The sequence below is a fragment of the Propithecus coquereli genome, unplaced genomic scaffold (genome assembly GCF_000956105.1).
Source record: "Propithecus coquereli isolate 6110/MARCELLA unplaced genomic scaffold, Pcoq_1.0 Scaffold54, whole genome shotgun sequence".
NCBI classification, from domain to species: domain Eukaryota; kingdom Metazoa; phylum Chordata; class Mammalia; order Primates; family Indriidae; genus Propithecus; species Propithecus coquereli.
The window spans coordinates 1,438,030-1,461,520 of record NW_012151285.1 but is presented as its reverse complement, the minus strand read 5'-3'; the positions used below and the strand labels follow the sequence as shown (position 1 = coordinate 1,461,520).

Here is a 23,491-nt window from a genome sequence, read left to right as displayed (position 1 = left end):
TTTAAATGTCAGCTTGCTTTTTGGTTGTCCCTTTTACAATCTCTGAATTCAACCTTCTTCACCAAAGATCATGGGCTTAATCATGAAATAGATCCAGTTTCTTGAACCCAGCAAAACAAAATCTATGCATTCCCACATCCCACCTTGTCCCTGCTAACTCTCTGATGATTGGTCAAATATGAAAAGAGATGGTAACAGCATTGACCTTGATGTAGGCTTGCAATCTTATTTCAAGTTCATTGCCTGTTACAATGATGCCTTTCCACTGCATTATTCAAGTCATAGGTTAATGATCCACTTTGCACTCATTGGAAATGACCACAGTGGGGTCTCAGCTGGGTCCTAAGATGAGACATGAGGACATCAGCTCCTTCGTGGTGGAGATGCCCCAGTTTCTCAGCCTCTCACTGTCCCACCCACTTGCCTTGTCCTCAAGTGTTGGAACAGAAAATCACTAGCCGTGTAGGTCTACATCAGTGAAACTCTAGGTCTTTCGCTTTACATTTTAGCTTATTTCTGAAACTGTTGGTAGAACGAATGCACACAACTGTACAAACCAGTGTGGAATTGCCCAGTCCTACGGTTCCCCGTGTGCCGTAATTTACAGATGTTCCCAATGCTGACTGCATAGACACTGGAAGAGACTACCATGAGAGGTGGTCTGGCTGCAGGTCTATAGGCATCGTTAACCCCTCCCTGTTTCTTACATGCCTTCAATCAACTGGAGATTTAATCTACATCTGCTTCTTTCAAGCTCTCGATCTCAAGAGGCAACAGGACACTTTGTTGTTCCCTTCCAGTATAAAGAAATGCCTGTTGCTCTTGTACTTCCACACAGGAAGACAGCCAGGTGGCCTTGTCCATGCATAGCCAAGGTTACGTTGCCTGAGTAGGTGGATGGTGCCACATCTGTATTTCTGGCCAGTTAGCATTTGCCACTGCACTGTTGGCACTAATTGGGGACCTCCTCCTGACCACAGGATGATCTTGAAGTGAGCGACATTCTCCTTATAGGTCATAGGAAAATAAACACTGCCATGCTATCTATCCTTTTTATTGAACTGTGCTAGGATTTGCCTGGAATATAGTCAACACTTGATAATTATTTATGGAATGACTGAATGGATATCAGTAAAGGTAGTTTCTGGATGACATTCTGATATAATTATTTGGATGCTCAGAGTTTAAATGTGTGTCCCTGACTTTATCCAATAATTTTACTTTTCCCCTCAAGTACTTCCAATGTCCAATATTGTAGTTGTCCTTAAATTAAGTGACCAGGTTCCTGAAAGCCCTGCAGGACCTGCCCCCAACTCACCTCTTCGGCCTCATGTCTCTATGTTTCCTCCCTCTTCTGCCCGCAGTGCTCCAGCCATACACAATTTCCTTTGCTCCTGTAAAGGGGCAGACTTCTTCTTGCCCCAGGGCCTTTGCACATCCTGCTCTGTCTGCTGAAACATTCTTCCACCATCCTCACTAGCCCAATTCATTCAAACTCACTCTCCAAGTCACAGATTAGATGTCACTCCCCTGGAACACCTTTCTCAACCCCCTAAGTCATTTGGGTTAGATACACCTCTTGCAGCTCCAGCAGTTTCCTTATTTAGCCCTCATCAGACTGCATTGCAGTGACCTCGCTACCTACTGTCCCTCTCACCAGCCTGTAAATGGACCGCAAGGAAATGTGTTCATTGTGGTACCCTCAGAGCTTTGGTTGGTTGAATGAATGAATGAATTGGCCATGAGAGTTCTATTCTTATGCCCTCCAGGAGGTAGAAAATGCAGGATTTGGAGAACAGACTTTGGAATCAGCCAGGCTTGGGTGAGCAGCCTGACCCCACCCATCCTTATTCACATAAGGCAATAGAAACCACTCAGGACAGCTTTAACCTAAAAGGAGCTTACGTTAAAATATTAGTTAGCTCATAGAAGCTCTGGAAAAGTTATCAAACTGAACATGCCAACTATGGTTCTATAACATGGCCAAAAATTCTTAGACCCCTCATCAAAGATGGAGTCTAATTGTCCCCGCCTTGAATATTGGCTGACTCTATCTTAATGAATAAAATATGGTAGGAGAGACGGTACATGAAGCCAGGTGATACTGCTTCTGCCTCTGTCGATCTCTCTCTCTCTCTCTCTCTCTCTCTCCCTCCCCCACCCCTTGATGCTTACCCTAGGAACCTCACCTCCATGTTGTGAGGAAGCCAAGCAGCCACTGGGAAAACCACGTGCAGGTGTCTGGCCATGGCCCCAGCTAAGGTCCCACCCAAGAGCCAGCATCGACCGCTAGCCCTGTGGGTGAGCAGGGCTCACATGGTCCCAGCCGTCAAGCTACCTCGCCAATGCTGGTGAAACAGAAAGGATTATCCCTGCCAAGCCCTGTCCAAATTCAGATTCATAAGCAATGTAGACATTGCCATTGGTTTAAGACCCTCAGTGTCGGGGTGGTCACTCAGACAATGATAGATAACCAGAACATCAGCTCTGCAGCTGCGAGCCCCACCCAAACCGCCCTGCGGAAGTGCAGCAGCGAGGGTCCCAGTGCCGCCCCCAAGGGCCCCACAGTGCACACCCCGGTGCTGGACACTGCCATCAGCGCCAGAACTTTGGCCACAGCTGTCACTGTTGTGGCCGTGGTGAGAAGGAAGGCAGCCAGGCCACCCAGGAGTGCGTGTGCTGGCTGCGAGCATGAGCTCTGCTGTTGGCCAGCTGTGTGACCTCAGGCCAGCTTCCTAACCCCTCTGGGCCTCGATTTCTCGTCTCTAAAGCGGAATCAACAGGGGTTCCTTGTGCACAGGGTTGTCTTGAGGGTCAGACAAATGAATAGAAATGACGAGAACAGCGCTTCCCCAGTGAGTGTGCGCTGTCCTTTTCTACATCAGCCCCATCACCTCCTGTCTGGAATATTCTTTCCATCATAGCTGTCATGACTATGTGACCTTATCAAATGTATTTATGTGTCCCTTGTTTGCCGTCCGCCCTCCTTCCCGGTGGCTCGTAAGCTCGATGTGGGAAGCACGTTTGCTCTGTTATCACTGAATCTTCAGCGCCTAGAAGAATGTCTGTGGAGCATGAATCACGCTCTCAGCAAATGCTTGCTGAGCAAACGAATGAGGAGGCTGATAACATCATCACAGAACTGATAACACTAATACAAAACATACAGTAAGGCTTGCAGGAGAGCTACGCAAAGCTACCGGGCTTCTTCGAAGGAAAGAGAGATAAATCCCATCAGCTGAGGGTTCTAGGCAAGGCTTTGGTGAAAGGGCAGCACGGCTGATGGGCCTCAGAGCGGAGAGGGAATTTCGAGAGAAGAAGTTGTGATGTGCAACATGCGATGGAGGGAGAATCAGTAAGAGCAAAGACCCAAGCAAGGAAGCCGGAGCGTGCTTAGGAAACCGCCAGGGACGCTTGGACTGGTCCGCAGGGACTGGATGGGGCTGAGATCACATACACTGGCTGAGACCACTGTCACAGCGTGCGCCTCGAAGGGTAGAACATTCTGTAGGTCCCAGGTGGATTCAGCGCAGGTACCTCCAGCTCATGTCCACCTGGGCCTGACTCTTCCTGTGCCGTGCAAGCCAGGAACGACCCATGCTGCCACTCCCGAAAAGGATGTGAGTGGCTCTCGTTCTTTTCCTTTTTTAAGAACATCAGGCACAGAGGTTGGGTTTTTTAATTCTGAATTCTAAAGGAGGTGTCCTACCTTCAGAGCCTGGAGGCTCCTGAACATGGTTCAGCAGTGGGACAAACAAGCATGTTTCCAAGAGTGCCCAAGAGCACCGAGCACCCGAAGAGAGCCAAGTGGAACAAAGGACACTGCCTTCTCAGAGGAACATGTGGGGACCAGAGTGGGAACGACGATCGTGTGTGTTTTACCCTGTGTCTAGCGGGGAAAAAACCAAATCTGTCACCTTCTGCACACTTGCACAACAGAGCGACCCAACGCTGTCTGTGTCGAAGGCAGTGCCAGAACCGACTTCCCTGCCCAGGAGCTGATACTTTGCAGACAGTGGGGTAGGAAGGATGCCCTTTTCATCACATGTTTAATACAAAACAAGCAGTGAAAGTTTAAATAATTACCTGTGAACGACTGTGTATGTTTCTTTCATCTAATTAGGTAATCTGCCCAGGTGTTTAGCACCAAGGCCTTTCTGCTTTAATTGGAAAAAGTCAAGGACAGAAACTAATTAGCAGCATTAATCCAAACCAGAAGCCTAATGATATTAACCACAAATCACCATTGCAATCAGCAACCTTTATTCTAAACCATTTTCAAAGTTGGGGAGGAGGGGTAGAAAACAAAGTGCTTTTGAGCTTTAGAATACGGACTTCCAACCACTAATTTCGGGCAACTTTGATCCGTTCTCTCAAAGAAACTGAAAGAATTGTGATTAACAAAAAGGCAGTTCAGAATTATAAGTGAATGAATACTTCATTCATATCCACTGTTTTTAGGTGAGAAATAATTAAATACCATCATAAATTCAATAGTGGTCAGTTCTGCTCACACATTCTGCCTCACCTCTCTCCTGGAGTTCCCTCCAGTTTATAAATGTTGATCCACCTGTACCTGCAACTTTCAAAGGTCAAATAGATTTTTATGACCTCAGAACTCTTCTAAAATTTCCCTTTGATTCATTTCAGTTTCTATTTCAAAGTGAGAGAAACATAACCAAATTACACAAGGAAAAATCCACAGTCCCACAGTAGCTAATGGAGCATTGTGTTTATAAAACCAATAGGCTGTTTTTATGATGGGCCTTTTCTGCTCGCATCTTTGGCTGTTTTCCAAAATTTGTCATTTCTTGCAGCATTGATGTATGAGAACCGGTGGTTTGAAAACACAAGTAGAAACAGAGCACACAGATTTGATCTGTTTTGTTATTAGTTAACATAAAATGACATTGGAGTAATTTTACATTCCTAGCGACCTGACATTTTAAGTGATTAATTAGATAAAAGTAAAATTGGATGAAAAGCCCAATTTAGGATTGGGCTGAAGACTAAAGAAGCCCCACTCCAAGGATCAGGAAACTCGACCACATATTAATCCTAATTTATTGTACCAAAGTGCATTTTTCTGTCCCTTTTCTGCCTGATGACTTGAGTTTTGTTAGTGCTGCTGGCCACATCCCCCAAGGTTAGTGTCGAATAACTTAAACTTGGGCCCCAACAGGAAAAGGAACTTGAACTGTCATTTTGGGTTTCGATTCTCCCCTGATTTTCTGTTCCTCATTCCCCTCCTTCACCACCTCCCAGTCTCCACCCTCTCACCCTACAAAATTAACAAAAATTTAAAACAGAAAAACTGACTTTCTAAACAATAAAATCTAAGGATTTGCATAATTCAGTATCTGCCTTTCAGAAATTTTTCAAAAAGGAAAAAAAAAAGCTTTCATTCTCTAGAATGTAAACTGACTCTGCCTCGTGAGAACATGCCTGTGTCCCAAACATTGGCCCTCGAGAGTTTGTGGCTTAGAAACCAAACCCAAGAGTGTAAATAAAACCTGTGTATAAAGTAATGCTTTCGGCAGCTGCTTTGGGAGGTTCTCTCGGTTTGTTTATTTATTTTTTCATACTTTCTTTGTTTGACACATGCTAGATTTCTCCTAGCTAGCTACCAAACATTGCTCACATTTAAGGGTTAAAATAATGGGGTCATTATTGGGCTATTCCCGAGGAACAGCAAAAGGGCCCCATAGCAGACTAGCTGCAGCTGTTAGGTAGCCCAATTGCCATCCACAAGGGAATTTGCTTATTTCTATATCACAATCTCCCACCTTGATAAAAAAGAAAAAAACACACCCATTTCATTTGGACTGTGTACTAAGAATAATTGCCACCAATATTGATTGGCCCTTGGGGACCCGGCTGAATTTAAAAATTGCAAACTGTGAAATCCCAGCTGATGTATCCTCACTGAGATTGCTGCTTATTTGTGACATGTTCCTGTGTTTAAACTTATCTATGAAAACTGTGAAATTAATATCCTCATGTTGAGCACAATATGGTAACACACCCTGCTGAAACACACAGCTATTTTTGTTCTTATTTTAATGCTGGCTCCTGTCTGTGCCCCGTTGCAAATCTTTCTGATAATGAAGCATAAGTACATTTGTTATTTATTTTCAGAAGTTGTGCAAATGTGTGAGTTTTTTTTTTTTAACCTTCTTTTCCTGCATGATTAGTTTTAGTTGGCTTTTAACCTAGCAGACTTGCACAGTGGCCTCTGGCTCGGGTGTGAAATTATTGCAGTTGCCGCCTCGGTTTCTGCTTCGTGCCTCGGTTTCTGCTTCGTCGTGCATGCCTCCGACACAGAAGGTTTGAAGACCCTTCCTGACAAGTCCTTTCCCCTGCTAAAATCAGAGAGGAAAATGTGTGAGAGTCTTAACTGCTAAATCCGTGTGATCAAGTTGCAAAATTCAAATATTCAACGGAAATTTCCAATGTTTCTGAAATTGACCACGGCTAAAAAAGAAAATGTAATCCTCTATATGTATTCTTAAATCATACGGAAATGTGCTTTTAACCCACACAAAAAATGTATATGACTCTGATGATGAGAATTTCAGGGAGTCATGGGCTATTAGTCTGGCATAAATATAGTAACAGCAATAGAGAATGATGTCCCTCTGCTTTCTAATTTGTCCAGCAATTCTTTGTTTTGTATGTTATTATCAGAGTCATTGCAAAATCTCATCTCCCTTCCTCTCCGTTCTGGTTTCCTCCCTTGCTCATATTATAAACAAATTAAATGACAGTTTCGAAGAACCAGGGCAAAACCATTTTTTTAAAAAAAAATAAATACACATAGATAAAAGGACTAGAAAGATGTACACTAATATTCACAGATATTCTCTGGTATGATTACCTGTGATTTTCATTTTCTTTTCTTTTTCTTTCTTTTTTTTTTTTTTTTTGGCTAATCTCTATGTCCTAAATATCTTACAATGTATATGGATGACTTTGGTAGTATGAAAACAATTATATAAAAAAAATACAACTGCTATAAATAAATAGCATAACTTACTTCATGTGCAAATTATATATAATTTCACTTCTTTTATTTTAATATGGAAACTATATAAATAAAAAATTAATATCACCATTAGGATTTATACCTAAATTTTATATTTAAAGAATTCAGTTTTATGTTAAATTTTTTCAGGTTCATTCTGGTAAATCCCAGTGAGTAATTACAGTGCAACTGTTCTTTCTTTCTTAAATTTATTTATTGGTTGGTTTTGTTGGTTCCATTTGCACTTTGGCAATAGCTTTCCTTATTTTTCACTTTGATGAGCATTTAATTTATTATCATCAGCGGTTTCTAACACAGGACACCAGTTTTACAAATCCAAATCACAGCTGATGAGTAGGAAAGCCCAGAAAATGTGAAAAATACAAGCACAACACATACACACACTACAATTTATTTTATTATTCCAAATTTCAAAAATAGTTTTTAAAATTGCAGTCCAGCTAGTTCAACAAATATGTTTCTACTAGACTAGAGAACAGCAGAAAATGAGTCTAAAGTCTTCTTTTATACCTGATAAAGCCACAAATGAACTTAAACAGAAACTATTTCTTTTCACTGAAAATAGAACATAGGAAACAAAGACCAAGTGTATTCCTAGATGCTTGGGGAAAACTGTTAGCTCTAGGGATACTTTAGAATAATGTATTTAAAACTGTTTTGTCCAGAGACCTAATGTACAGCATGGAGACTATAGTTAATAGTAATAACAATGTACTGTATACTTGAAATTTGCTGAGAGTAGATCTTAAGTATTTTCACTGGGGCGGAGGTAGCCACGGGAGGTGATGGCTATGTTAATTAGCTTGAGTGTGATAATCACTTCACAATGTATACCTATATCGAATCACGGTCTATACTTTAAATACATACAATTTTACTTGTCATAACCTCAATAAAGCCGAGAAGAAATTAAAATAATAAAAAAATTTAGCATGCAAAAAATAAAATAAAAAATGAAACAGTTTTGAAGCTGAGTTCACAGTGTTGATTTTCATTTATACAAAATATTTCTGCAAAAGGTATCCTATTGTTTGGCCCACTGTAGCCCCACCCTAGAAACCTGTCACATTTTCAGTTCAGGACCCACAAACTCTTTGCAACAGGCCAGCTGTCTCTGCTGCCAAATGGTGGTGAGGGGGTGGGGGGTCCCAAGTCATCAAAGGGGACTCTATCCCCTAAAGTCAGCTGTAACCTCCCATTGGCATTCTTCTTGTTATTATGAAACACATCTAAAGTTTGCTTTGTTGGGTATCACTGATTTTTTTTTAGCTTGTGATCACAAGTGTTTGGAAGTACAAGAGAAAGTGGCAAACCAGCCCATCAGGCTATCTTGTCTAAGTCTGGTAGTTTGTTTACAGTAATCGTTCCCCTAATTAGAAATCTATGACTTTACCTTCAAGCGTGGGCATTGCAACAGGTAACACCACGCTGTTGTTATTTCAATAGCTACATTCCGGCCACTAGACATGGTTTTTAAAATTAATAAAAAAGAGAAGGAGGAGGATTTCCCCTTATTTAAATGTGGAAGGTTAATGGCTTGACTCTGAGCACAGACACACACATGTTACAACACAGAGTCTACGAGGAAGAGGCCGGGGGGAGCCACACTATCCGCATCAAAAATGGCATTCGGAAAACTGCAAACCGCATTGTGTGGAGGTTGCCTGCAAAATACATCACGAGCTTCTCCCAAACACGTTAGACAGACAAAGGAACAATTCACTCGTTTCCCCCAGTGGGTGACGTGCAATCCATTCACAGTGCAATCTATTCCTGGAGGTATTCTAAGATGTGTTTTATTTACTAGGAAAGACTTTTTAGGAATATTTAGCATAGGAAACGCTTATCTGACTAGAGAAGACAGGTGCAGGGGAACCAAATCCAGGTGTCACCTGTGGAGTTAACACAAGGCCACAGACTGCCACTTGCCTCCCAGGTGCCCCTGCCTAGGAACAAGGTGAAGGTTGACCCAGAAGGGAAACAGTGATCTGGCTAAGCAGGCCACTTCCCTCAGCCAAAGCCTGGTCCAGAGGCCATCGGTCACACAAAGGGTCACCAAAAAAATACAAGACACTTAGTTAAATTTTAATTTCAGATAAATAATGAATCCTTTTTTGGTATAAATATGTCCCTAATATTGCACGAGACACACTAAAAAAAAAATTATACTATAGTATATGTGCTATATACTAGTGTATGCACTAAATTATATATAAGTATATTATAATATTAAAAGTTAGTATATCATACCCCAAACTTATTCACTGTTGGTCTAAAATTCAAATTCAACTAGGTAACCTGTATTTTTATTTGCTAAATGTGGCAACACCAGCACACAGTGACTCACTAGTGACTTTGGAGGGCGGGCAGGGATTTCCCTGAGCCACCTCCCCCCTCCTTCTCCTTCCTTCCTCCCCTTCTCTGCTCAGGGGCCCTCAGGGCAGAGGCCTTCGATGATGACGGTCCCATGCACCACTGCGCCTTTCCCACACTCCCGGCCCCCTTAGCCTGCCTGGTTTTCCTGCAAAGCTTCCCATTGTAGGCATGCTACGTACTTTAAGTAGAAGAGTTTCACCTTCGTTCTCAGCCCTTATGTATATGAGGTATGATGCCTGCCACATAGGGGGCCTTAGCAAGCGTTAGTACTTGTCCAACTGCATGAATGAGAGTGGCTACACGGGAAAGGATAAAACACTGACGTTCAAATCCTGAACTAAGGGAACGTTCCTGGTGGTTTCAGCTGGCCCGATAGATCTGTGTGTTCCAGCCAGCACAAGACCCACCTGGGGGAACCAACACATAGATTGCGATTGGTTAGGTCCGAGGTGGGGCCTGGAACTCTGCATCCCTAACAAGTTCCCAGGTGATGCTGACATGGCAAAGAGTCATTGAAGAGAACCCGGATAAAGGTGACACAGAGAGAGCAGGTCACAGCCGGAAAAGTCTGCAGTTCTGTCATATCGTAGGACAGTACAATGAAAAAAAGTCACTTGATAAGCAATATTGGTTAGAAAATAAAAGTTCTACCTTCCTGCATCCTGAATAGACCTGTATTTCAGAACCTATCAATTCTCATGAGTCTCCCTTAGCTCTGAAAGAAAGAAAAAAACAAATATAAGGATAATAAAACCACCTCTCCAAGGTGACCAGGAGAAAGGGCACTGCTGTCCCTGAGATGGTGTCTGCCACTGGATTTGATCAGGATCCCAAGAAAAATTTTAATCATGCTAGAGCAGAGCTACAAGCCCCGCCTTTTTTGGTGACCCTGAATTCTCTAAGACGGCTCCAACCCTCACTGACCACATCTTGGCAATTCCCACCACCAGAGAGCAGGAAACACTCCCTCACGTTCCCAAATACTCACCCTACCCAGACAGTAAATAAAAGCTTACTTTCAAACAATAATTTGTTCTCAGAGCAGAAACCTTCTGAGAGATTAATTCCGGTCCCATATTCATCATTCAGACGCCCATGGGATGTACTTGCCACATCCACTCACTGACATGCTCTACTCTCCACGAATTAAGAAAGCCGTTAACAATAGCTACCATGGAGGTATTTTCATCACCAGGCTGCTACCCAGGAGCACCTTTTAAAAACCCACGTGTTGTCTCAATTCTGATCATTTAAACAGAAATAATGCTTACCTACACGTCCAAAGAAGTCAATATAGAATTAAATTCCATCCGTATCAATATATTTTTCTTCTTTCAGATGAATGGAAAAGGAAAATAAATTATCCATTAAATCACAGATATGTATAAAGATGCTTTGTGTAGTAAAAGCCAAAAACAACTTGAATCTGGCCTGTGATTAGGAAAAATATAAACATTTGAAATTCAGTGACAACTTCATTCCTTGAAAATATCACCAGTTTAGGTATCAGTGATTCATCCCATTTTGTTTAAGAGTATTAATTGCTCGATGCCATTTATAATAATACCAGGAAACCCTTAGTGTAGTGAAAATTGCAAAAATTTAGGCTCTGGAAGGCTCCCATCTCTAGCCTTGCCTCTGTCGTGAATCTGTGGTGTGACTTCCGCGAGTTTTATTTCTCCAGTCTGTTTCCGTACCTGGAAAGTGAGGGAACTGATCCAGATCACCTCGCAGATTTCTCTCCAACGCTGATATTTTACCATTTCACATACACTTTAAAATAGGACGTCAGCAGCCCGAAGTCTCTTTTCCTTGAGAAACAGCGCCACCTTCAGGTCATGGTGGCCATAACACAGCGATCAGTCTAGGTGCTTCTCCGACAGGCAGGAGCAATTTGCCCTGAGCCACAGAAACCCTCCCCCGTGTCCTTTGGGAGGCTGTCACACACTTGTGAGTCTGCCAGCTGGGTTAAGATCAATGTGTGTGGACATGGAACCAAGCTGAGCTAACTGGCCCACAGGGGACAGATGCATGACCTTGGCCTAATTATCACAACCCCCAGCTAACAGAGTTCACCCACAGAATAATTCCTTGGGAAACCCTCTAAAGAAGGAAAGGAAACAAGGAATACATTGGACAACCTGAAGCCTATAAAACAACAGTAACTGACACACCTCTTCTTTAGGCAATCCCACTTAAGACAGTTTCCACCTGTTCTTATTTTAGCAAGATTTCTACTGGGATACACTTTTATCAAGCAGACTCTTAAGTAAATATCCAGTTCATCACCCAGCGGATATTTACTGAGCAACCACTTAATGCCAGCACAGTGCTAAAGGCTCTCACGAAATCACCTTTATTGAATTTCCACAGCAACCCTTATAAGGTAGGAATTAATATCCTCATATTTCAACACAAGGAAATTGTGTCGAAAATTTCAACAACACGAGGAAATCGAGAATCTGAGGGGCCCAGACATAGAGCTAGCATATACAAACAGACATTCACACAGTCCTCCTCTGAGAACAGGACGGTAACCGCCCCTTCACAAGAGCTTATCTCTCAGCAGTGTGGATCTACCAATTGCAACTGGCGGTTTGGAGGCAAAGGCAGTTCAAGAATTCAGTTTATTTCTTTGATGTGTGATCTGTACTCAGAAAAAGGCCCTATCTTTGCCAGCCATCCTGAGTTGCAGCTCCCTAAGGCATTGATAGATGCCAGGCAGTGTAAGATGGGTTATAGTAATTTGTTACTAAGTGTCTAAATGCTGATCCTTCTTAGACATAGAGCAGAGAATATTTAGGATTGTCCCTTTGGTCACATCTTATCATTCCCTAAATTCCATAGCCTTTCTTGGTTGGGAAAGGGCAGAGCAGCTGCTAGCCCAAGGGAATGCATTGCCTCTGGAAATATGTTTCCTGTGCATCGTGGAGGAGAGAGGTCGGGAGCATTGCTCAGTGCTGGAGGGCTCTGGGCTGAACCTACATACGCTTAGATGACTCTGGTTGATGAGATACAGTTTTCTATTCTTTGCATCCCTCCCTATCCTTTACAAAATACTGGCACATAAATATAAAATTACTAAATATTTGCTGGCGTGTTAGAAAAGAATGTATAGTCTATATACAGAAAACAGGAATTACATAAGCTGGTGTGATCAGACATATCTGATACGTCAGCTGAGTTATTCTAGGGCAGAGCCCAAGGAAGGAACCTGGCTCAGAGGGGGATGGGGAAGTTCCTGGGGACCTTTAGATTATGGACGGAAGTAGGAAAAGACCCAGCTGGAGCAACACACCAGAGTTGGGTTGACCCTTTGGGGAAGGGGAAGTTAAGGCATGACATCTGAACCACAAGGCAGGTGCCAGAAAAAGGAAAATAATATATTGTGTAAGCAAGAGATTTCTCAATTTTAAGCATCTTTTTCTATTCAGGGGAGATTATGTTATTCAAGGTTGAATGATCACTAAGTCGCAGCTAATTAGAAGTTGCAAAAGAAAACCTGGGCAGTCGTAATCCAGTTTTTTACCAGAACTGGCATTGCCAGTTCCTTGGTGTCTCAGAAGCTAAGACTGAGAGGGAGGAAGGGAAGGAGCCAGCCTTGTCACGCCACAAAGTCAACTACTAAGGATAAACTGAACAGAAAAGCAGAACCATCCACATGGCATGTGTCCCTGAAAGAGTACCATGCATCTAGCCCTGATAGCTGCAGCAGTGGCTGAGCTAATCCTGATTGGAACCTGGTAAGAACCATCTCAAGCTCCAATAATGATGACAGTAGATTAGCAATCTATTGTCACGTGTCGATACTGTCCATGTTTCTACCCTGCTAGTCTCCTCCTTTTCCTTCTTTCTACCCCACCCTCAAGTAACCATGCTGCCTTTTTACAATTTCTAATCTGCAGGAGTCTAGGACAGCAGAGAATCAAAAAATAATCATCATTGTGTGCAAAATAAGAGTTAATAAGCTGGGACGGAGTACTGAGGGTTGCTTCTGCGATGTCAAGAGTATGGCCCTCAGTGCATTGTTTTCTGAAGCTGCTGTCTTTTGTTCTTGGTGGGGTCTGGGGGCAGGGGCTGGTGTTGCTCCGGGGAGGTGGGATGTTAGAGATTAAGAGTGTGCGTCACCTTTGGTGGTGACAGACAACATGCACAGAAGTGAGTGCCCAATGGTGTTACGGTGAGGTCTGGATTCAGGCAGAGCAAGAGGTGTTCCCATAGGGAGGTCCCCACGTTTCTGAAAGCATGTTCATTCAACCGCACATTTTATTGCACATCTACTGTGTGCCACACACTGGGCACAGAGTGATAATCGCAAAAAACCAAGGTCTTGGGTGATACTGACAGATCGTAAGCAGATGAGGCATTTGGTTGGATCCAGAGGAGGCAAGAGTTTATGCTGGGAGATAAGTGACATCTTCCTAAGGGATGAAGTCAGACAAATCTGCCAGGGATGGATGAAGAGTAGTTTTGCCGGAATGGAGCCACCAATATAGGTGGTCAAACAGGTAAAGATGCTGACAGTTACCTACTAAGAGTGATGAGTAACTGGTAGGGAGGCGTTAGCTCCTGGGCATACTTTCGGTTCCTCAAATGAGCCAGGCTGCAGGACCTAATGCTGTCTCATACCACCACCCCCTTCTGTTCCTTCTTCAAGTTCCACCTTAGAGGTGACTGTCACAGGGAAGCCTTCCCACTCCCTCACCTGGAAGCTGCTCAGCTTTCCCCGCTCCAGTTGTCTTGTCACCCATACACCTCTGTAATTACACTATCACACTTACAAACATTTGTGAAATTGTCCTTCTTCCCCGTGAGAGTCTAGGCTACGAGAAAGCAGGGCCCTCGAGTCCACTGCTGTAGCCCCTGTGGGTGGCGTGCGCACGGCGTGCGCTCAGCAAGTGCTTCCTGAATAGCGAATGATGGAATGGATGAAAGGTTCAAGTCAGAAGGAACCGAAAGCTGCCTCGTCCTTCTAACAGAGATGTGTTTTGACCACACTCTTTCCCCTCCATGCAGCCTAGACGTGCCAGGGCGGCCCTAATTCCATAGCTGGGTCCTGTTGCCAGATCGACTCCTGGAGGCTCAGGCTGGACAGGGTAGTCTCTTCTCTGCCTTCACCCTGACTTTTCTCGTTTGTGTCCAGAAGAGGCATGCTCTGTGCACCTTACAAAAATGTGCTGTCATCTTCCCCAGACTGCACCACAGAAGAAAACTCCTCGTTTTACAAAGACAATGTAGAACGGCCAAGTGACCACTCCCCTTTGGAACACAGAGCTGCCCATGCCTCCATCTCATGGTGTCCGTCACCACTCACTCATTCAAAAAACATTTACTGGACACGTACTACGTGCCAAGCACGGTTCTAGGGATTTTTCCATTCTCATGATAGCTTTTTGGAGCACAAATTGCTTAGATGGTCCACTGTTTCATAGCAGTAACACGAGGCTGAAAGTGGTGGAACGTTTAACATTATTCTAACTGAAATGCACTAAACTTGGTCTCCAGAGTTATCTTGCAACCTTGGCAACACAACTCGACCGCCAGGAGGAGAGTGAGGATAAGAGCACTGATCCGACTAACAAGGAGTATGTGCTGAATAGCCAGAAACCACAGCAGGACAACAGTTTCCTGCTGAGGAAACATATTTGCTTGTGCACTATTTCCAGGAGCAATAGACTAAGTTGAAGATTTGCAGTTTTGTAAGAAGGTGTTAAGAGACTATTTTTACATGATGACAAACTGGTCCCCAGCCTTATGGCTGTATCTTCCAACCTAGTTGGTACACAGTCACTTCCCCGAGTGCCCCCACCCCAGTGTGACCCACACTGCCCTGTCCACTCAGCCCCTGCTCACGGGACCAGCCTCAGCTGCTCCCCACGGTCCGGCATCCGTAAGGTTAATGCCCAAAAGTGGAGGGAGCCACACCAGGTGCTAAATATTTGTAATATCAGCCCCGATTACAGGTGAAGGAGTCGACAAAGATTTCTAGAAAGATTCTATATTCTTTATTCTATATAGATTCTACAAAGGATCCCATAAAGAAGAATCTAAGTACTTAGTCCTTAATTTTGTACTCTCCGAACACGAGTCATTGTTTTCATGGCATCATTTGGCTTTTAACATAAAGACCCTGCAGAGGGAGCCGTTTCCTAATCTAAAAGGAGCTACAGACCCCCCCCTCCCCCAACAAGATGACCATTACATTATTAATAGTTTGCTAGGCCTGCTATTAAAAAGTACCATAGACCGGGTGACTTAAACAAAAGAAATTTATTGTCTCTCGGTTCTGAGGGACAGAAGTCTGGAATCGAGGTGACGGCAGAACTGCCTCCCTCTGAGGTCTCTTTCTATGGCTTGTGGACGGCCGGCCGTCTGCTCTCCAACCTTGCCGTGGTCTCCCTCTGTGTGTGTCCTAACCTCCTCTCCCTATAGGACACCAGTCATACTGGCTTGGAGCCCACCCGCATGACCTTATTTTCCTTAATTACCTCTTTAAAGGCCATTTCTCCAAAAATAGTCACATTCCGAGGGACTGGGGGTTAGGACCTCACCATATGAATTGGGTGGGGCAGCACAATTCAGCCCATAACAGCTACCTGATTTCAATTTTGTTCATCTTTAAAAAGACATATATTTCAAAATGTTTCTCTACTGTTTTCTAAAAATCACATTGCCTATGTTGTTTTTACTTCCATGGTAATTCAACGGTTTAAAGTCTTTGTCCCACCACCATATTGGCACGTACCAGTGGTGTGCTCAGACTGACAGGAAGCCAGACCTGGGCCCCCCTTGGGCAAGTCCTGGGAGTTCCCATATCTAAAGGCAGAAGAGAAAGTCTGTGAGTGGGGACACACACAGAGGGTGGCTGGCAGCCATCTGCAGAGGCCCAGTGTGATTCCTGAGCTACCAAATGGAGGATGGCAGATGTCAAAGCCAAGATAATAGGGCCACCCCAGACATCTTCAAGAGCAGTCTTGGAGCCTCCTCCTCCCTCTGATTTCACCTTCTCCTGTCCCAATTTTATACACCCAAGGCTGGGGCAGTCCTGCTGATTGGCCTGCCTGGATTTGCACAGGGGACAACCTCACCAGGCTGGGTTGGCTTCATCAACCCCATAGTTAGATGACAGTGGTCTCCTTACAGTGGAGCACCCTTCACCTCCCAGGCAAACAGACCCTTGTCCGGTACACCCTGGCTTAGAGCCTCGGCGCTGGGACAAGGACAGTTACTCAGGTGTCTCTGCAGGGTCATGCTAACCAGCCCCTAGACCCTCTGCAGACCCCATCCCACAGTCCTAAAATGTAATCCACCCATGCCTAAAAAGTTATCTTAAGGATGAATGAATGCATGTAAGTAGTGATCAGTTGCCTTACTCTACAATTAGTGTATTGCAACTAAGCATCATAAGCTTCTTTACACATTCACGTATCAGAGGTTTTCTGCAAAACAGACCATCGCCACCAGCAGTACAACAGATGAGACCTGGAAAGAGCAGCTCTTTGCTTATGACAGGATTCCGTGCGAACTCGCCGCACCATAAGATCACTTACACTTACTGAGCGTGTCAGGACGTTAGAGGTGAAATTTAATTCTTCAGAGAGATTGAAAGCCAGAGTCTGGGGCCAGAGGATGCTGGATGCTGTGGCTTTCGAGGAGGAGGCAACGCTTTGCACACCCCTCTGGGCTGTGGGACAGGGGCCAGTCTAATGCAAGAGGGGGTCGTTCTTCTGAACCAACACTGGGTCACTGGGCCGTTCATTCTAGATCCCAGAGTCAGCAGGGGCCTTTCCCTTGGAGATGGAAGGCCATTGGCTCAGGCTCGTCAGTATCACAACGCGAGATGTAGGGGGGCTGCGTCCTTGGAGCCCCCTCGTTAGCCCATGGTGACCTCAGGACTTCTTTGTGGTCTGCCAGAGGAATCCGCTCACACAGAAAAGCCTTGTGGGTGCTCTGGAAAATACCGTCGGGGCCCACAGGGCAGGGGGATCGGCGGTGACATCACATGCTCCACAGCAAACAGTGTCACAATAGTGCCTTGACATTTCTCTTTCCCCACATTCCTCTTTCCCGATGCCCTGCCTGGAGGGGTAGGGAGTTCTCTGTGTGTGTCTCTGTCTCTGTCCCTTGCAACACAGTGGCCACTCTCACTGCAGCCCCGTCCTCAATCCTGTACCCCCCAGCGCCCAGGGCTGCCTTGAACCCACACAGCGCCACGGTGGGCATTACAGGGAAATCCAGCTCCCCCGCCCCCGTGCTACCTGTCATTTCCAGTCCCTCCTAGAGCTCACCCGAACCCTCTCTTTCACACGATCCTGTCTTTTTAAAGACCATACTTACATTTAAATTTTAAATTTCTGTTCTCTTAACAATGCATTTAACCAATTCTCATTGAATGCTTCTGCATTCTAGTCACAGAGGGGCCTCTGGAGCCAGACCTTGGGCTTAGGATCCTGGGTTCACCACTTACTATGTGACTTTGAGCAAGTTACTTAACCTCTCTGGGCCTCTGTTTTCTCACCTATGAAATGGGGACAGTGATGATAGCACCTGACTCTTAGGGTTGGTGTGAGGGAATGCGCTAGTGCTGGGCATGGAGCGAGGGTGCATAAGCCGCTATGTAGTAGACACTCGATGGACCAGATAAGCAAGAAACAGGGGGACAAGCAAACCCCCAATACGAGGTCACGGTGCCATGGTGGTGGAGGTGCAGGATGCCGAGGTTCACCTCACCCACACTCAGGGAAGGAGAGGCTTACCTGGGGGGACAGTCAAACCAATCCCAGGTGCTGGGAGAGACGTGGAAGTGTCCCTGGAGAGGGACATTTGTGAGCAGATCCCACAGGGAAGGGAGCAAATGAAGCATCCAAGGGCAGGAAACCAACTCAGCAAAGCAGAGCAGAGACTGGGTGGAGGAGTGGCCCAAAGGCAGGTGGGAGCAGGCGGCTCAGGGGCTGGAGGGGGGACCAGGACAGGTGGCCTGGGGGGCCCCGACGAGGAGTCTGCATGTAACTCTGAGGCGGCGGGAGGCTGCCAAGGTTGATGCAGGGCAGCAAAGGGCCTGCGTTTGCATCTCAGAAGGCGGCCTGGCTGCGATGTGCAAAGTGAGTGCGAGCACACAGTTTGGTGTGGTTTGTTTTTCCCTCGTGTTTGACTGTGAGGAGTAAAGCATGCTCCATCACAGACAGAAACAGGTCCACGTCTGGAATGAAACCCGTCCGTTCTCTTAGAAGAAGCATACAAGGGTATAGCATTACAGACACCATCTCGGGTAGCGGGCTTTGCAGGGAAACAGGGGGCCTGAAGTTGAAGCTGCATGGACTTCAGGGTGAACCCCCTCTGACTGCGACCCAGCTCACCCACATCACAACGCTGTACACACCCCTCACACGCCACACCTACTGTACACACACCACACACACACCACACGCACACATACACACAGATAACACCACACACACCACACATGCCACACACACACCACATACACCACACATACTGGAAACAGGGTGATACTTCTCCTAACTATGCATTATGCACTCTGCTATTTTCTATTCTATTCCACTCCGTTCCATTTCCTATTATTTTTCTTAATGATGTCTGACACTCACTAAATCAATTTCATGATCCACTGATCGGCCTGAGCAGCAGTTTGAAAGACACTGGGCTGCAAGGAGACGAAGCAAACCCACAGGTGGCTGTGCAATGGTCCGCTCTGTGGTCCACCCCAGCCGCTCCGCAGGGTGGGCTGCGAACCACCCGGGCCCCCGCCTGAGACACAGCTGTGTCAGGAGGCCACCTCACCACAGTGGCTGCCCCGGCCAAGAATGGCAGAAGTGAGCCTGGTCACCTGCCAGGGCTGCCTGCAGGAGAGGCACTTGCATTATGTTTGCATGGCTAATTTTAACCTCAGAAGTAACCTCACCCATTTTTTGATTTTAATCACCCTATTGTTTCATAATGTCCTGGGGGGTTCCTTTTCCTTCCTCCAAATCATTGTTTTCCAAACTGCAACTGGGTGAATAAATCGATTAGGTGAGTCCCAGACAGCATTAAAGGAAAAGAAATGGGATGGGATGGGATAGGATACAACAAAATAGAGCAGTTTTTTTCCAGGGCCCAGGGTGCAGAATAAGGATCAGTACTGATTGGGGTGTGTGTGTGTGTGTGTGTACTGGGTTTTAACTTTCTTCAATTGTCAAACCAGCTATTAAATAGATGAATAGATGAAACTGTAAGTACGGAGCAGAATCAATCATGTCTAGTGACTCAGACACAGAAGTACAGAGTGGAGCAACTCAAGAAATTACAGGCTGAAAAATAAAGAAAACATCCAAAGCCCACAGCCTATGGCTGAATCTGCTAGATGATGACTCAACGAGGCTCAGGAGTTCGGTCATCTGGACAATTTCTTCCCGGTTAATCTTCAACCTAATGATTATCCCGCTGTTGGCAGCAGCCACTAAGAAGGGCCTGCACCAGGGATGACTCACCCCCCCCCCAGAGTCACTTGAGGAGCCCTCGGGCCAAGATCCTGCCCTTCTTCGTATATGCCCAGGCCGGCAGGGTGGCCGCTACCCAAACCCATGGAAACTCCCTTCTGGAATTTCCTTCGAAGCTGTCACTCAGTCCTTAGACCACCCATCTCAGGAGTTTTCTGAGCAAGGTCATCATTACTAGAATGCATCAGTTGGATTTATTTCTTAAAAACAACAAGAAAAAATATTTTCTCAACTAAAACTTATGACAAGGGGTCTTAATTTGATCATTTTTTCTATTTTGTATGATTTCTATGAAAATTATAACAAAATCATAAAGTTAAATTCTATGTAAGTACCTTTTTAATTAATTGCCTTTGTTAGAAAGAATTAAAATTTTTTTAAATGGTACTGTCCTAGAACACCCAGGGTGTGCAGTCAGCATGTATGAATGTCTGCACACAGCGATGTGCATGCACAGACCCACCCCCCATTGGCTCACACCCCTCCCACATGCCACCGACCCCATCATCACTAAGGTCATCTCGTGGCTTCTCGATAGACTCAGTACAGCTGGCCTCCCTCCTCCCCCCAAAACACTCTTTTCTCTCGGCTTTCTCCTCCCTCTCTGGCCACTGCACAGCTTCCTTTGCAAGCTCCTCTTCCTCCACAAAATCTCAATATTGAGATGGCCGTAGGCCCTTTTTTCATTCTAGATTCTCTCTAGGCTACGAGTTCTCAAAGGGAAGTGGCAGGGGGAAATGTGTGAGGACAGCTTTGGTTGTCGCAATGATGGGGTGGGTGCTGTGTTACTAGTGTTGAGTGGGTGGGGGCAGGGAGGCTCAACAGAGGGCAATATCACTAAAGAACTGTCCACCCCCAAATGCCAATACCTGCCCTCCATCAAGAGACACTGCGATGGCATCCACTCCCATGGGTTCAGTTACCATCTGCAGGCCAAGGACTGGCCAGCCAGACCTCTCCTCTGAGCGCTGGTATTTCACTTAGACATCACACAGGCAAGTCAAAGTCAACGCCTCATCTCTGCAAATCTGTTCTCCTTTAGGCTGTCCTTCCTCAGTGTTCAGCATCACTGTTCAGCCAGGTGCTTAAGCATGGAGTCGTCTGTATTCAGACGTCCCTCGGTATTCACAAGGGATTGGTTCCAGGACCCACACGGATACCAAAATCCATGATGCTCAAGTCCCTTATATAATAAATACAGTGTAGTGTTTGCATATAACCTATAGACATCCTCCCACATGCTTTAAATCAGCAGTCCCCAACCCTTTTGCCACCAGCGACCAGTTTCACAGAAGACAATTTTTCTATGGACTTGGGATGTAGAGGTGGTTTTGGGATAATTCAAGCTCATTATATTTATTACATTTACTACATTTGCAGCCGCTTCCCAGCGCTAGCATCACCGCCTCAGCTCCACCTCAGATGATCGGGCATTAGATTCTCATAAGGAGCACAACCTAGATCCCTCGCATGTGCAGTTTGCAGTAGGGTCCCCGCTCCTATGAGAATCTAATGCCACTGCTGATCTGACAGGAGGCGGAGCTCAGGCGGTGATGTGAGAGATGGGGAGAGGCTGTAAACACAGATGAAGCTTCCCTGGCTGACCCACCACTCACCTCCTGCTGTGCAGCCAGGTTCCTAACATTAGGGCGGCCTTGAATCTCTCAATTTTCTAATAACAGCTAAAGATCAATCTTGAGTTCTCCTTATTCTTTGCTGTTTCTGTCCCAAACAAGCAGGCAACCTGCTGGAACTCTGTTTTCACAAACACCTGGAAAAAGCCCAGAAAGGAAATGCAAATCTTTCTCTTTACACTCACCAGCTCACAGCCTTTAGAATCTGTTTCCATAGCCTCAAGGTGTTGCTGAGAAGCTCCCAGACCAGACAGCAGGGGGATGAACTCCAGACCTTCCTTTCCCGCCCAAAACCATATCTCAGGAGCAAAAATTACATCCCCTGTGATGGGCCTGACTATATCTCAGAGATAACCAAGTCTCCAGGAGCAAAAGAAACAAAAAAGATGGACAACTTGACATCTTGTAACTGCCTGCTAATTACTCCACCACAGTTACTATTTTTCTCTTTGTTCCAATAAAAGCAGCAAGCCACTTGGCCTCGCTGCTGGCATCTCCCTTCTCTTTCTTTGGGTTGCCACACCATCTCTCTGCTGTCTTCCCCCACCACAATCTCTCTGTCCTTCTAAAGGATAAAATAAATTTTACTTATATACCTTAATCTCTGTGTGAGAATTCTTTCTCCATCCATGCCGTGAGCACCTACTAAGCCTTTCCACCCTAATACTAACAGGCCACAGACCGATACTGGTCCACAGACCCGGGGTTGGGGACCACACCTTTAAATCATCTCTAGATTACTTATAATACCTAATACAGTGGAAACACTATATAAATAGTTGTTACACTGTATTTTTAAAATTTGCATTATTTTTTATTCTTGTATTGTTATTTTTATTGTTTTCTTTCTTAATACTTTCTATCTGCAGTTGGTCTAATCTGCTGATGTAGAACCCACAGACATAGGTGCTGTGGCACCTAGTACCGTGGACACTCCGTGAGTATTCATTAAGTGTATCCAGGTTCTGTTCATAGTTTTGACCAAGATGCTGGATCAGTAAGAGTGCTGGTCCCCCAGGATAAGCCCAGGAGGAGCCATAGAGAGAAAACTGACAAAACTTTGAGAAAACCCACGGGATGTGTCAGAGGGAGCTGTTGGGAAGGGCTGGGAGCTTTGGTCAGGAGCAGGATCAGTGGGCTGGCTGTGGAAAGGGTTAAGATGGAAAAGAAACTGTGGGCCTGCCCCTGCCCTGATGCTGACTCAGATGTCCCAGGAGTGAAATCCAGCATCTCAGAAGTCCTGTGCCTGTGAGGAGCTGGAAAAAAAAAAAAAAAACAGGCAGGAAAAAACAAACCCAGGCAGTTTGCTTCCTTCTCTGACACCACCCCTTCCAAACCCCCAGGGCAGGGGAATTGCAATCCAAAGAGTGTCTCTTCCTAAACCTCCCCTCCCTGGGGACAAAAAATGATGTGTTGACCTGAGGCATTGGTTTGCTGGGTGTGGAGTGACTAAGGGTGGGCACAGGTGTCTGGGACTGATCTGGCCCCACCTCGTCTCCCTGGGGCTGATGTGGACCTGCGTCTAGCCTTCTCCCATAGGCACTGCCTGACAGAGAAGCCAATCCCCCTCAACGCCTCCGTGGAAAATGAGCTCACAGGTCAAAATAGCAAGACAGTCGAGAACTATAACCATTTTCAAAAATAATAATAATAATATATACACATACACATACACTGGAATACAGATTCCATCAGAAGCAAAAATGTTGGAAATGTCCAAGAAGTTAAAATTAGCCTAATAAACTTATTGAGAAATAAAGAGAAATGAAACAACAATAAGGCAATATTTGAAAGGAACCAAGCATAAGAAATAAAAAATAGAATAGCTGAAGCAAAGAACACACTGATGTGAATAAATAGCAGAATGGATATGACTCAAGGACAAATTAGTGAGTTGAAAAGTCCAGACTGAGGAAGTCCTTCAAAAAAAGGACAAA

At 45.2% G+C, this 23,491-nt stretch overlaps 1 pseudogene; it reads left to right on the top strand.

Moving 5' to 3' along the window:
- The window catches only part of LOC105820776, a 71,422-nt pseudogene that overhangs the window by 5,899 nt on the left and 42,032 nt on the right, over positions 1 to 23,491 (top strand).